We start from the raw sequence: 16677 nt of genomic DNA, 5'->3' as shown, positions 1-16677 counted from the left end.
TTTTGACATTTTAAATCAGTTATATCCATTAATAAATGAATCCATTGATGATGGAAGAGTGTGTGGGGCTTGCCATCTTAGGGTAACCATTCTCTTGGCTGCTCTTAGGCCGGCAAGCCAAATCCTTCTCTATCTGTATGTTAAATTGAGTGAAGAGTCATCATTAGGCAGTAACACATTGGGCAGACATCAAATAAAAACATTTTGGTCACATACACATGGTTAATGTGAGTGTAGCGAAATGCTTATGCTTCTAGTTCCGACCATAAAGTAATATCTAACAAGTAATCTAACAATTCCCCAACAACTACCTTATACACACAAATCTAAAGGGGTGAATGAGAATATGTACATATAAGTATATGGATGAGCGATGGCCGAGCGGCATAGGCAAGGTGCAGTAGATGGTATAAAATACAGTATATACATGTGATATGAGTAGTGTAAGATATGTAATCAAATCAAATCAAAGTTTATTTGTCACGTGCGCCGAATACAACAGGTGTAGACCTTACAGTGAAATGCTTACTTACAGGCTCTAACCAATAGTGGGGAAAAATGTTGTCTGTGTGTGTGTGTGTGTAGTTAAGTAAAGAAATAAAACAACAGTAAAAAGAATCCTAGCATCACAAATTCAGACTTAGTTAGTGTAAGGGGCCAGGAGAGAGTTTAGGGCAGGTAAGGTACAGGCCTCTTGAAAAACAAATTATAGTCCCAATAAGCCCAAACCAGATGGGATGGCGTATCGCTGCAGAATGCTGTGGGAGCCATTTTGGTTAAGTATGCCTTGAATTCTAAATAAATCACAGACAGTGTTACCAGCAAAGCATCCCCCACACCATAACACCTCCTCCTCCATGTTTTACGGTGGGAAATACACATGAGGAGAAAACCTCTGGGCATAAAGACACGGCAGTTGGAACCAAAAATCTCAAATTTGGACTCCAGACCAAAGGACAACTTTCCACCGGTTGAATGTCCATTGCTAGTGTTACTTGGCCCAAGCAAGTCTCTTCTTATTATTGTTGTCCTTTAGTAGTGGTTTCTTTGCAGCAATTCGACCATGAAGGCCTGATTCACACAGTCTCCTCTGAACAGTTGATGTTGAGATGTGTCTGTTACTTGAACTCTGTGAAGCATGTATTTGGGCTGCAATTTCTGAGGCTGGTACCTTTAATGAATTTATCCTCTGCAGCAGATGTAACTCTGGATCTTCCATGCCTGTGGCTGTCCTCATGAGAGCCAGTTTCATCATAGCGCTTGAATGTTTTTGCGAAAGCACTTTAATAAGCTTTCAAAGTTCTTGACATTTTCCGTATTGACTGGCCGTCATGTCTTAAAGTAATGATGTACTGTCTTTTTTCTTTGCTTATTTGAGCTGTTCTTGCCATAATATGGACTTGGTCTGTTAGCAAATATGGCTATCTTCTGCATACCCCCCTATCTTGTCACAACACAACTGATTCAGTTGTCAAACACATTAAGAAGGAAAGAAATTCCACAAATTAACTATTACAGTAGGAAGGCACACCTGTTAATTGAAATGCACTCCAGGTGACTACCTCATGAAGGTGGTTGAGAGAATGCCAAGAGTGTGCAAAGCTGTCATCAAGGCAAAGGGTGGCTATTTGAAGAATATCAAATATATGTTGATTTGTTTAACACTTTTTTAGTTTACTACATGATTCCATATGTGTTATTTCATGGTTTTTGATGTTTTCACTATTATTCTACAATGTAGAAAATAGTACAAAAAAATTAAAACCCTTGAATGAGTTCTAAAACTTCTGACCAGTAGTGGAGCTCACTATTTGAATTATTTATTCTATACAGTCATTCTTGCTAATCTTTATCGAGGGTGTCAATAATGTGGGACCCCATTGTATACTTCAAAGTTAGAGATATGTTGAAACTGGATCCATCATAATGATTCTACATGTTATAGTATGAACCTGGATCCATCATAATGATTCTACATGTTATAGTATGAACCTGGATCATCATAATGATTCTACATGTTATAGTATGAACCTGGATCATCATAATGATTCTACATGTTATAGTATGAACCTGGATCATCATAATGATTCTACATGTTATAGTATGAACCTGGATCATCATAATGATTCTACATGTTATAGTATGAATCTGGATCATCATAATGATTCTACATGTTATAGTATAAACCTGGATCATCATAATGATTCTACATGTTATAGTATGAACCTGGATCATCATAATGATTCTACATTTATAGTATGAACCTGGGTCCATCATAATGATTCTACATGTTATAGTATGAACCTGGATCATCATAATGATTCTACATGTTATAGTATGAACCTGGGTCCATCATAATGATTCTACATGTTATAGTATAAACCTGGATCATCATAATGATTCTACATGTTATAGTATGAACCTGGATCATCATAATGATTCTACATGTTATAGTATGAACCTGGGTCCATCATAATGATTCTACATGTTATAGTATGAACCTGGATCATCATAATGATTCTACATGTTATAGTATGAACCTGGATCCATAATAATGATTCTACATTTATAGTATGAACCTGGATCATCATAATGATTCTACATGTTATAGTATGAACCTGGATCATCATAATGATTCTACATGTTATAGTATAAACCTGGATCATCATAATGATTCTACATGTTATAGTATGAACCTGGATCATCATAATGATTCTACATTTATAGTATGAACCTGGGTCCATCATAATGATTCTACATGTTATAGTATGAACCTGGATCCATCATAATGATTCTACATGTTATAGTATGAACCTGGGTCCATCATAATGATTCTACATGTTATAGTATGAACCTGGATCATCATAATGATTCTACATTTATAGTATGAACCTGGGTCCATCATAATGATTCTACATGTTATAGTATGAACCTGGATCATCATAATGATTCTACATGTTATAGTATGAACCTGGATCATCATAATGATTCTACATGTTATAGTATGAACCTGGATCATCATAATGATTCTACATGTTATAGTATGAACCTGGATCATCATAATGATTCTACATGTTATAGTATGAACCTGGATCCATCATAATGATTCTACATTTTATAGTTATGCCATGGCCTTTACTGGCCAAAGGTTAACCTACTGTTATGTTTATGATATACTATGGTGTTGTGTCACTAGACTTTGACCAGATATTATTGCATCCAAAGATCAACTGTACCTAGAACACAGATACAGAGACACTTGTCATCAGGAAGGTGCTCTCTCAACACAACGGAAAATATCTCAATGACTTGACATGTTCTGGTTGTGAATTCAGGCTACAAGGTAAGAATCTTCCCAGGGATTATTGTAAAGTGTGTAGGGACATTAAATGTATGATGTTGTCTTAGTATAGAGAATGACAGTAAAACACTCAGATCTAACAGTCCATTTCACCTGGGACAGGTACGTGACAGTTCAATCATACAAAATGGCTCTAACTGGGCGTAGGCAAGTCAAATGTAAAAACATCTCCTATTACAGGATTCGTATATCATGGTTATTTTAAAATTCGTAAAAATGTTAATATATCATAGTTCTAAATCATCTGACAGAATATCAGAACATTTGTTGTTTTCAAAATTACAATGATTTCCTGTTTCTTGTGTAATTTGGTATGAAACCACTGAACATACTTTTCTTAGCATTGTTATTATGAATTAAATTTAGTAATAGTATAATAATAGCATTCCTGTTGAACAAAGCAACACACTGGAATGAGTGAAATGATTAAAAGAGAAAGTGAGATATTATTATCAATAGTTCCACTACATGAAGAAGAGGTGAAACCTACCAGTCATAACTACATGTTCATGTGATGCATTAAATCACCTGACTGTTCGGATGTGTCTGTTAGTAAATGTTTTATTTCTAAGAGATAATGAATAAAAGAGAACAATTGTCATTCAATAATTAGTTGTCACTATGTTAACCACAACCAACATGTTGGATCTCTGTTTAGGGGTCAGTGCTCTAAAATGAGTCTCTCTGGGGAATATGACACAAAGGCTAAGAGGTGAGATGACAATGTTGTTTAATAACTTATAAAGAGTTTATTTCTAAAACGTTATATTTCACATTTGTCATTTTTCATCAGAAATTATTTCTTATGAGAACCTTCATGTGTCTGTAAAATACTGTTGTTCTAAGAATTTAATTAATATATTTGTGTAGGAATATTTGTTTTGCAAAATGCTATATAGCTGGAATGAAATGTTTGTACCCTGTATATTTGACTGTGATATGTGGTTGTCTCACCAGTACACACACACACATCTTTGCCAGCATACACACACACACATCTATATAATTTTTGCATGACACAATAATTGTGCCTACTCTTATTTATTGCCTAATATAATTGATATTCATTATATGCAAACACACTGGTGACCAGGGAGGCAACTCTTTGTTTGAACGATGGCCCACGTCAACTCTGGCTGACAATACAATACAATACATTACAATGAAATACAATACAACTTTATCCGTTAGTTACAGCAAACAGCAATGTGTGTTCTGCTCCGTTCTAAACCCCCCAAACAGCAGACCTCACACATACAGTTGAGATGACCTCAGATTCAGCAGACCTCACACATACAGTTGAGATGACCTCAGGTTCAGCAGACCTCACACATACAGTTGAGACGACCTCAGGTTCAAGCTGCAGTGCAGCTCCTCTGGATGGAGAGCATGTTGTGGGGTTAAGGGCCTTGCTCAATGGCCCAACGAAAGGTGATTGTTTTGAGGATGTGAACACAGCAGCCCTCCAGTGGTCAAATCAATTCTGTCCGTATTTTCCAGCTACTGGCCCGGGATTCAAACCGAACACTTTTCGGCCGCAGGTCCAACGCCTGCCCAAGCTCTGCCAAAGGTCCATCCAGCTCCATCTCTAAACCTGAGTTAATATTCAGAAATAAGCATGAGTTAATCTGCCAAAATGAAGCCAAAATGCTATGCAGCCATCATTATTATGATGTAGAATAACAACTTACATGTAGTTGTCATCAGCAGCAGCCACAAGAGAGAGCCTCTGATAGTTCTGGGTAACAGCCAGACTGAGAAAAACATTGATACTGTGTTAAAAGTAATCTAATGATTAACTCGGCTATTGAACATTTCTTCAAGTGCAGTCGCAACAACCATCAAGCGCTATGATGAAACTGGCTCTCATGAGGACCGCCACAGAAAGCAAGACCCAGAGTTACCTCTGCTGCAGAGGATAAGTTCATTAGAGTTACCAGCCTCAGATTGCAGCCCAAATAAATGCTTCACAGAGTTCAAGTAACAGACGCATCTCAACATCAACTGTTCAGAGGAGACTACGTGAATCAGGCCTTCATGGTCAAATTGCTGCAAAGAAACCACTACTAAAGGACACCAATAAGAAGAAGAGACTTGCTTGGGCACACAAACACGAGCAATGGATATTAGACCGGTGGAAATCTGTCCTTTGGTCTGATGAGGCCAAGTATTAGGTTTTTGGTTCCAACCGCCGTGTGTTTTTCAACAGGACAATGACCCAACACACCTCCAGGCTGTGTAAGGGCTATTTGACCAAAAAGGAGGGTGATGGAGTGCTGCATCAGATGACCTGGCCTCCACAATCACCCGACCTCAACCAAATTGAAATGGTTCGGAATGAGTTGGACCACAGAGTAAAGGAAAAGCAGCCAAAAAGTGCTCAGCATATGTGGGAACTTGAGAGAATGCCAAGAGTGTGCAAAGCTGTCATCAAGTCAAAGGGTGGCTACAAGTCAAAGGGGATCTACATCCTTATGTAGTACTCTGGGGTTCTGATCTATGTCCTTACAGAGTACCTTGGGGTTCTACATCCTTATGTAACACCCTGGGGATCTACATCCTTATGTAGTACTCTGGGGTTCTCATCTATGCCATCAAGTGCTGCTTTTAGTTTTAGACTATTGGAAAAGCATTCCAGGTGAAGCTGGTTGAGAGAATGCCAAGAATGTGCAAAGCTGTCATTATGGCAAAGGGTTGCTACTTTGAAGAATGTATTTTGATTTGTTTAAGACTTTTTTGGGGTTACTACATGATTCCATATGTGTTATTTCATAGTTTTGGTGTCTTCACTATTATTCTACAAAAATAGTCAAATAAACTGGAATGAGTAGATGTGTACAAACTTTGGACTGGTACTATATATATATATATCTTCTCATTTTATTTGGTTTACTTTAGTCCCCTCAGGTCTTAACCTACAGAAGGAATATAGTATGTTGTAGATACTTTAGTCCCCAGAGGTCTTAACCTAGAGGACTATAGTATGTTGTAGATAGTTTAGTTCCCAGAGGTCTTAACCTACAGAAGGACTATAGTATGTTATAGATACTTTAGTTCCCAGAGGTCTTAACCTACAGAAGGACTATATTATGTTATAGATACTTTAGTCCCCAGAGGTCTTAACCTAGAGGACTATAGTATGTTGTAGATAGTTTAGTTCCCAGAGGTCTTAACCTAGAGGACTATAGTATGTTATAGATACTTTAGTCCCCAGAGGTCTTAACCTAGAGGACTACAGTATGTTATAGATACTTTAGATCCCAGAGGTCTTAACCTTCAGAAGGACTGTAGTATGTTGTAGATACTTTAGTTCCCAGAGGTCTTAACCTAGAGGACTATAGTATGTTATAGATACTTTAGTCCCCAGAGGTCTTAACCTACAGAAGGACTATAGTATGTTATAGATACTTTAGTCTCCAGAGGTCTTAAACAAGAGGACTATAGTATGTTGTAGAACCTTTAGTTCCCAGAGATCTTAACATACAGAAGGGCTATAGTATGTTGTAGATACTTTAGTCCCAGAGTTCTTAACCTACAGAAGGACTATAGTATGTTATAGATAGTTTAGTTCCCAGAGGTCTTAACCTACAGAAGGACTATAGTATGTTATAGATACTTTAGTTCCCAGAGGTCTTAACCTACAGAAGGACTATATTATGTTATAGATACTTTAGTCCCCAGAGGTCTTAACCTAGAGGACTATAGTATGTTGAAGATAGTTTAGTTCCCAGAGGTCTTAACCTAGAGGACTATAGTATGTTATAGATACTTTAGATCCCAGAGGTCTTAACCTTCAGAAGGACTGTAGTATGTTGTAGATACTTTAGTTCCCAGAGGTCTTAACCTAGAGGACTATAGTATGTTATAGATACTTTAGTCCCCAGAGGTCTTAACCTACAGAAGGACTATAGTATGTTATAGATACTTTAGTCTCCAGAGGTCTTAAACAAGAGGACTATAGTATGTTGTAGAACCTTTAGTTCCCAGAGATCTTAACATACAGAAGGGCTATAGTATGTTGTAGATACTTTAGTCCCAGAGGTCTTAACCTACAGAAGGACTATAGTATGTTATAGATACTTTAGTCCCCAGAGGTCTTAACCTAGAGGACTATAGTACGTTGTAGATACTTTAGTCTCCAGAGGTCTTAACCCACAGAAGGACTATAGTATGTTATAGACACTTTAGTCCCAGAGGTCTTAACCTACAGTAGGACTATAGTATGTTGTAGATACTTTAGTCTCCAGAGTTCTTAACCTACAGGAGGACTATAGTATGTTATAGATACTTTAGTCCCAGAGGTCTTAACCTAGAGGACTATAGTATGTTTTAGATACTTTAGTCCCAGAGGTCTTAACCTAGAGGACTATAGTATTTTATAGATACTTTAGTCTCCAGAGGTCTTAACCCACAGAAGGACTATAGTATGTTGTAGATACTTTAGTCCCCAGAGGTCTTAACCTAGAGGACTATAGTATGTTATAGATACTTTAGTTCCCAGACGTCTTAACCTAGAGGACTATAGTATGTTGTAGATACTTTAGACCCCAGAGGTCTTAACCTACAGGAGGACTATAGTATGTTATAGATGCTTTAGTCCCCAGAGGTCTTAACCTACAGGAGGACTATAGTATGTTATAGATACTTTAGTTCCCAGAGGTCTTAACCTAGAGGACTATAGTATGTTATAGATGCTTTAGTTCCCAGAGGTCTTAACCTAGAGGACTATAGTATGTTATAGATACTTTAGTTCCCAGAGGTCTTTACCTACAGAAGGGCTATAGTATGTTATAGATACTTTAGTCCCCTCAGGTCTTAACCTATAGAAGGACAATAGTATGTTGTAGATACTTTAGTCCCCATAGGTCTTAACCTAGAGGACTATAGTATGTTATAGATACTTTAGTTCCCAGAGGTCTTAACCTAGAGAAGGACTATAGTATGTTATAGATACTTTAGTCCCCAGAGGTCTTAACCTAGAGGACTATAGTATGATGTAGATACTTTAGTTCCCAGAGGTCTTAACCAGAGGACTATAGTATGATATAGATACTTTAGTCCCCAGAGGTCTTAACCTTCAGAGGGACTATAGTATGTTGTAGATACTTTAGTCCCCAGAGGTCTTAACCTTCAGAAGGACTATAGTATGTTGTAGATACCTTAGTCCCCAGAGGTCTTAACCTTGAGGACTATAGTATGTTATAGATACTTTAATTCCCAGAGGTCTTTACCTACAGCAGGACTATAGTATGTTATAGATACTTTAGTCCCCAGAGGTCTTAACCTTGAGGACTATAGTATGTTGTAGAGACTTTAGTCCCAGAGGTCTTTACCTACAGCAGGACTATAGTATGTTATAGATACTTTAGTCCTCAGAGGTCTTAACCTACAGAAGGACTATATTATGTTGTAGATACTTTAATCCCAGAGGTCTTAACCTACAGAAGGACTATAGTATGTTATAGATACCTTAGTCGCCAGAGGTCTTAACCTAGAGGACTATAGTATGTTGTAGATACTTTAATCCCAGAGGTCTTAACCTACAGAAGGACTATAGTATGTTATAGATACTTTAGTCCCCAGAGGTCTTAACCTCGAGGACTATAGTATGTTGTAGATAGTTTAGTTCCCAGAGGTCTTAACCTACAGAAGGACTATAGTATATTATAGATACTTTAGTCCCCTCAGGTCTTAACCTACAGAAGGACTATAGTATGTTATAGATACTTTAGTCCCCAGAGGTCTTAACCTAGAGGACTATAGTATGTTGTAGATACTTTAGTCCCCAGAGGTCTTAACCTAGAGGACTATAGTATGTTATAGATACTTTAGTCCCCAGAGGTCTTAACCTAGAGGACTATAGTATGTTATAGATACTTTAGTCCCCAGAAGTCTAAACCTTCAAAAGGACTATAGTATGTTATAGATACCTTAGTCCCCAGAGATCTTAACCTAGAGGACTATAGTATGTTATAGATACTTTAGTCCCCAGAGGTCTTAACCTTCAGAGGGACTATAGTATGTTGTAGATACTTTAGTCCCCAGAGGTCTTAACCTTCAGAAGGACTATAGTATGTTGTAGATACCTTAGTCCCCAGAGGTCTTAACCTTGAGGACTATAGTATGTTATAGATACTTTAATTCCCAGAGGTCTTTACCTACAGCAGGACTATAGTATGTTATAGATACTTTAGTCCCCAGAGGTCTTTACCTACAGCAGGACTATAGAATGTTATAGATACTTTAGTCCTCAGAGGTCTTAACCTACAGAAGGACTATATTATGTTGTAGATACTTTAATCCCAGAGGTCTTAACCTACAGAAGGACTATATTATGTTATAGATACTTTAGTCTTCAGAGGTCTTAACCTAGAGGACTATAGTATGTTGTAGATACTTTAGTCCCCAGAGGTCTTAACCTACAGAAGGACTATAGTATGTTGTAGAAACTTTAGTCCCCAGAGGTCTTAACCTAGAGGACTATAGTATGTTGTAGAGACTTTAGTCCCAGAGGTCTTTACCTACAGCAGGACTATAGTATGTTATAGATACTTTAGTCCTCAGAGGTCTTAACCTACAGAAGGACTATATTATGTTGTAGATACTTTAATCCCAGAGGTCTTAACCTTCAGAGGGACTATAGTATGTTGTAGATACTTTAGTCCCCAGAGGTCTTAACCTTCAGAAGGACTATAGTATGTTGTAGATACCTTAGTCCCCAGAGGTCTTAACCTTGAGGACTATAGTATGCTATAGATACTTTAATTCCCAGAGGGCTTTACCTACAGCAGGACTATAGTATGTTATAGATACTTTAGTCCCCAGAGGTCTTTACCTACAGCAGGACTATAGTATGTTATAGATACTTTAGTCCTCAGAGGTCTTAACCTACAGAAGGACTATATTATGTTGTAGATACTTTAATCCCAGAGGTCTTAACCTACAGAAGGACTATAGTATGTTATAGATACTTAAGTCTTCAGAGGTCTTAACCTAGAGGACTATAGTATGTTGTAGATACTTTAGTCCCCAGAGGTCTCAACCTACAGAAGGACTATAGTATGTTGTAGATACTTTAGTCCCCAGAGGTCTTAACCTAGAGGACTATAGTATGTTTTAGATACTTTAGTCGCCAGAGGTCTTAACCTAGAGGACTATAGTATGTTATAGATACTTTAGTCCCCAGAGGTCTTAACCTAGAGGACTATAGTATGTTGTAGATACTTTAGTCCCCAAAGGTCTTAACCTACAGAAGGACTATAGTATGTTGTAGATACTTTAGTCCCCAGAGGTCTTAACCTAGAGGACTATAGTATGTTGTAGATACTTTAGTCGCCAGAGGTCTTAACCTAGAGGACTATAGTATGTTTTAGATACTTTAGTCGCCAGAGGTCTTAACCTAGAGGACTATAGTATGTTTTAGATACTTTAGTCGCCAGAGGTCTTAACCTAGAGGACTATAGTATGTTATAGATACTTTAGTACCCAGAGGTCTTAACCTAGAGGACTATAGTATGTTATAGATACTTTAGTTCCCAGACGTCTTAACCTACAGGACTATAGTATGTTGTAGATACTTTAGTCCCCAGAGGTCTTAACCTACAGAAGGACTATAGTATGTTGTAGATACTTTAGTCCCCAGAGGTCTTAACATACAGAAGGACTATAGTATGTTATAGATACTTTAGTCCCCAGAGGTCTAAACCTGCAGGAGGACTATAGTATGTTATAGATACTTTAGTTCCCAGAGGTCTTAACCTATAGGACTATAGTATGTTATAGATACTTTAGTTCCCAGAGGTCTTAACCTAGAGGACTATAGTATGTTATAGATACTTTAGTCCCCTCAGGTCTTAACCTACAGAAGGACTATAGTATGTTGTAGATACTTTAGTCCCCAGAGGTCTTAACCTAGAAGACTATATTTTGTTATAGATACTTTAGTCCCCAGAGGTCTTAACCTAGAGGACTATAGTATGATGTAGATACTTTAGTTCCCAGAGGTCTTAACCTAGAGGACTATAGTATGTTGTAGATACTTTAGTACTAGAGGTCTTAACATACAGAAGGACTATAGTATGTTATAGATACTTTAGTTCCCAGAGGTCTTAACCTATAGGACTATAGTATGATGTAGATACTTTAGTCCCCAGAGGTCTTAACCTAGAGGACTATAGTATGTTGTAGATACTTTAGTTCCCAGAGGTCTTAACCTTCAGAAGGACTATAGTATGTTGTAGATACCTTAGTCCCCAGAGGTCTTAACCTAGAGGACTATAGTATGTTGTAGATACTTTAGTCCCCAGAGGTCTTAACCTAGAGGACTATAGTATGTTATAGATACTTTAGTCCCCAGAGGTCTTAACCTTCAAAAGGACTATAGTATGTTATAGAGACCTTAGTCCCCAGAGATCTTAACCTAAAGGACTATAGTATGTTATAGATACTTTAGTCCCCATAGGTCTTAATCTAGAGGACTATAAAATGGTGTAGATACTTTAGTCCCCAGAGGTCTTAACCTACAGAAGGACTATAGTATGTTATAGATACTTTAGTCCCCAGAGGTCTTAACCTAGAGGACTATAGTATGTTATAGATACTTTAGTCCCCAGAGGCAGAGGTCTTAACCTTCAGAAGGACTATAGTATGTTATAGATACCTTAATCCCCAGAGATCTTAACCTAGAGGACTATAGTATGTTATAGTTACTTTAGTCCCCAGAGGTCTTAACCTACAGAAGGACTTTAGTATGTTATAGATACTTTAGTTCCCAGAGGTCTTAACCTAGAGGACTATAGTATGTTGTAGATACTTTAGTCCCCATAGGTCTTAACCTAGAGGATTACATTATGTTATAGATACTTTAGTCCCCAGAGGTCTTAACCTACAGAAGGACTATAGTATGTTATAGATACTTTAGTCCCCAGAGGTCTTGGACTATAGTATGATGTAGATACTTTAGTTCCCAGAGGTCTTAACCTAAAGGACTATAGTATGATGTAGATACTTTAGTCGCCAGAGGTCTTAACCTAGAGGACTATAGTATGTTGTAGATACTTTAGTTCCCAGAGGTCTTAACCTTCAGAATGACTATAGTATGTTCTAGATACCTTAGTCCCCAGAGATCTTAACCTAGAGGACTATAGTATGTTATAGATACTTTAGTCGCCAAAGGTCTTTACCTACAGCAGGATTATAGTATGTTATAGATACTTTAGACCCCATAGGTCTTAACCTAGAGGACTATAGTATGTTGAAGATACTTTAGTCCCCAGAGGTCTTAACCTAGAGGACTATAGTATGTTATAGATACCTTAATCCCCAGAGATCTTAACCTAGAGGACTATAGTATGTTATAGTTACTTTAGTCCCCAGAGTTCTTAACCTACAGAAGGACTATAGTATGTTATAGATACTTTCGTTCCCAGAGGTCTTAACCTAGAGGACTATAGTATGTTGTAGATACTTTAGTCCCCATAGGTCTTAACCTACAGAAGGACTATAGTATGTTATAGATACTTTAGTTCCCAGAGGTCTTAACCTAGAGGACTATAGTATGTCATAGATACCTTAGTTCCCAGAGGTCTTTACCTACAGAAGGACTATAGTATGTTATAGATACTTTAGTCCCCTCAGGTCTTAACCTACAGAAGGACTATAGTATGATGTAGATACTTTAGTTCCCAGAGGTCTTAACCTAGAGGACTATAGTATGTGGTAGATACTTTTGTCCCCATAGGTCTTAACCTAGAGATATATATTATGTTATAGATACTTTAGTCCCCAGAGGTCTTAACCTACAGAAGGACTATAGTATGTTATAGATACTTTAGTCCCCAGAGGTCTTAACCTAGAGGACTATAGTATGTTGTAGATACTTTAGTTCCCAGAGGTCTTAACCTAGAGGACTATAGTATGTTGTAGATACTTTAGTCCCCAGAGGTCTTAACCTAGAGGGCTATAGTATGTTATAGATACTTTAGTCCACAGAGGTCTTAACCTTCAGAAGGACTATAGTATGTTATAGCTACCTTAGTCCACAGAGATCTTAACCTAGAGGACTATTGTATGTTATAGATACTTTTGTCCCCAGAGGTCTTAACCTACAGGAGGACTATAGTATGTTATAGATACTTTAGTTCCCAGAGGTCTTAACCTAGAGGACTATAGTATGTTATAGATACTTTAGTCCACAGAGGTCTTAAACTTCAGAAGGACTATAGTATGTTATAGATACTTTAGTCCCCAGAGGTCTTAACCTACAGAAGGACTATAGTATGTTATAGATACTTTAGTCCCCTCAGGTCTTAACCTACAGAAGGACTATAATATGTTATAGATACTTTAGTTCCCAGAGGTCTTAACCTAGAGGACTATATTATGTTATAGATACTTTAGTCCCCAGAGGTCTTAACCTACAGAAGGACTATAGTATGTTATATATACTTTAGTCCCCAGAGGTCTTAACCTAGAGGACTATAGTATGTTATAGATACTTTAGTCCCCAGAGGCAGAGGTCTTAACCTTCAGAAGGACTATAGTATGTTATAGATACCTTAATCCCCAGAGATCTTAACCTAGAGGACTATAGTATGTTATAGTTACTTTAGTCCCCAGAGGTCTTAACCTACGTACGTTATAGTATGTTATAGATACTTTCGTTCCCAGAGGTCTTAACCTAGAGGACTATAGTATGTTGTAGATACTTTAGTCCCCATAGGTCTTAACCTAGAGGATTACATTATGTTATAGATACTTTAGTCCCCAGAGGTCTTAACCTACAGAAGGACTATAGTATGTTATAGATACTTTAGTCCCCAGAGGTCTTAACCTAGAGGACTCTAGTATGTTGTAGATACTTTAGTCCCCAGAGGTCTTAACCTAGAGGACTATAGTATGTTATAGATACTTTAGTCCCCAGAGGTCTTAACCTAGAGGACTATAGTATGTTGTAGATACTTTAGTCCCCAGAGGTCTTAACCTAGAGGACTATAGTATGTTATAGATACTTTAGTCCCCAGAGGTCTTAACCTAGAGAACTATAGTATGATGTAGATACTTTAGTTCCCAGAGGTCTTAACCTAAAGGACTATAGTATGATGTAGATACTTTAGTCCCCAGAGGTCTTAACCTAGAGGACTATAGTATGTTGTAGATACTTTAGTTCCCAGAGGTCTTAACCTTCAGAAGGACTATAGTATGTTGTAGATACCTTAGTCCCCAGAGGTCTTAACCTAGAGGACTATAGTATGTTATAGATACTTTAGTCCCCAGAGGTCTTAACCTTCAAAAGGACTATAGTATGTTATAGAGACCTTATGCCCCAGAGATCTTAACCTAGAGGACTATAGTATGTTATAGATACTTTAGACCCCATAGGTTTTAATCTAGAGGACTATAAAATGGTGTAGATACTTTAGTCCCCAGAGGTCTTAACCTACAGAAGGACTATAGTATGTTATAGATACTTTAGTCCCCAGAGGTCTTAACCTAGAGGACTTTAGTATGTTATAGATACTTTAGTCCCCAGAGGTCTTAACCTACAGAAGGACTATAGTATGTTATAGATACTTTAGTCCCCAGAGGTCTTAACATACAGAAGGACTATAGTATGTTATAGATACTTTAGTCCCCAGAGGTCTTAACATACAGAAGGACTATAGTATGTTATAGATACTTTAGTCCCCAGAGGCAGAGGTATTAACCTTCAGAAGGACTATAGTATGTTATAGATACCTTAATCCCCAGAGATCTTAACCTAGAGGACTATAGTATGTTATAGTTACTTTAGTCCCCAGAGGTCTTAGCCTACAGAAGGACTATAGTATGTTATAGATACTTTAGTTCCCAGAGGTCTTAACCTAGAGGACTATAGTATGTTGTAGATACTTTAGTCCCCAGAGGTCTTAACCTACAGATGGACTATAGTATGTTATAGATACTTTAGTCCCCACAGGTCTTAACCTACAGACGGACTATAGTATGTTGTAGATAAGTTAGTCTCCAGAGGTCTTAACCTAGAGGACTATAGTATGTTATAGATACTTTAGTCCCCAGAGGTCTTAACCTAGAGGACTATAGTATGTTATAGATACTTTAGTTCCCAGAGGTCTTAACCTAGAGGACTATAGTATGTTATAGATACTTTAGTCCCCAGAGGTCTTAACCTAGAGGACTATAGTATGTTGTAGATACTTTAGTCCCCAGAGGTCTTAACCTACAGAAGGACTATAGTATGTTATAGATACTTTAGTCCCCAGAGGTCTTAACCTAGAGGACTCTAGTATGTTGTAGATACTTTAGTCCCCAGAGGTCTTAACCTAGAGGACTATAGTATGTTATAGATACTTTAGTCCCCAGAGGTCTTAACCTAGAGGACTATAGTATGTTGTAGATACTTTAGTCCCCAGAGGTCTTAACCTAGAGGACTATAGTATGTTATAGATACTTTAGTCCCCAGAGGTCTTAACCTAGAGAACTATAGTATGATGTAGATACTTTAGTTCCCAGAGGTCTTAACCTAAAGGACTATAGTATGATGTAGATACTTTAGTCCCCAGAGGTCTTAACCTAGAGGACTATAGTATGTTGTAGATACTTTAGTTCCCAGAGGTCTTAACCTTCAGAAGGACTATAGTATGTTGTAGATACCTTAGTCCCCAGAGGTCTTAACCTAGAGGACTATAGTATGTTATAGATACTTTAGTCCCCAGAGGTCTTAACCTTCAAAAGGACTATAGTATGTTATAGAGACCTTATGCCCCAGAGATCTTAACCTAGAGGACTATAGTATGTTATAGATACTTTAGACCCCATAGGTTTTAATCTAGAGGACTATAAAATGGTGTAGATACTTTAGTCCCCAGAGGTCTTAACCTACAGAAGGACTATAGTATGTTATAGATACTTTAGTCCCCAGAGGTCTTAACCTAGAGGACTTTAGTATGTTATAGATACTTTAGTCCCCAGAGGTCTTAACCTACAGAAGGACTATAGTATGTTATAGATACTTTAGTCCCCAGAGGTCTTAACATACAGAAGGACTATAGTATGTTATAGATACTTTAGTCCCCAGAGGTCTTAACATACAGAAGGACTATAGTATGTTATAGATACTTTAGTCCCCAGAGGCAGAGGTATTAACCTTCAGAAGGACTATAGTATGTTATAGATACCTTAATCCCCAGAGATCTTAACCTAGAGGACTATAGTATGTTATAGTTACTTTAGTCCCCAGAGGTCTTAGCCTACAGAAGGACTATAGTATGTTATAGATACTTTAGTTCCCAGAGGTCTTAACCTAGAGGACTATAGTA

General features: G+C 37.6%; 2 protein-coding genes across 7 annotated transcripts in view; one reads left to right on the top strand and one right to left on the bottom strand.

The window, feature by feature from the left end:
* Nucleotides 1-16677, top strand: part of LOC139571038 (NLR family CARD domain-containing protein 3-like) — a 388726-nt gene that overhangs the window by 309280 nt on the left and 62769 nt on the right. The gene's annotated exons all lie outside the window — the stretch shown is intronic.
* LOC139571472 (NACHT, LRR and PYD domains-containing protein 12-like) overlaps nucleotides 1-16677 on the bottom strand; it is a 278699-nt gene that overhangs the window by 224528 nt on the left and 37494 nt on the right. The window lies entirely within an intron of this gene.

Source organism: Salvelinus alpinus, chromosome 1 (assembly GCF_045679555.1).
Source record: "Salvelinus alpinus chromosome 1, SLU_Salpinus.1, whole genome shotgun sequence".
Lineage (NCBI taxonomy): Eukaryota > Metazoa > Chordata > Actinopteri > Salmoniformes > Salmonidae > Salvelinus > Salvelinus alpinus.
The sequence above is the reverse complement of the archived record's forward strand: the minus strand, read 5'-3'. Positions and strand labels throughout refer to the sequence as shown.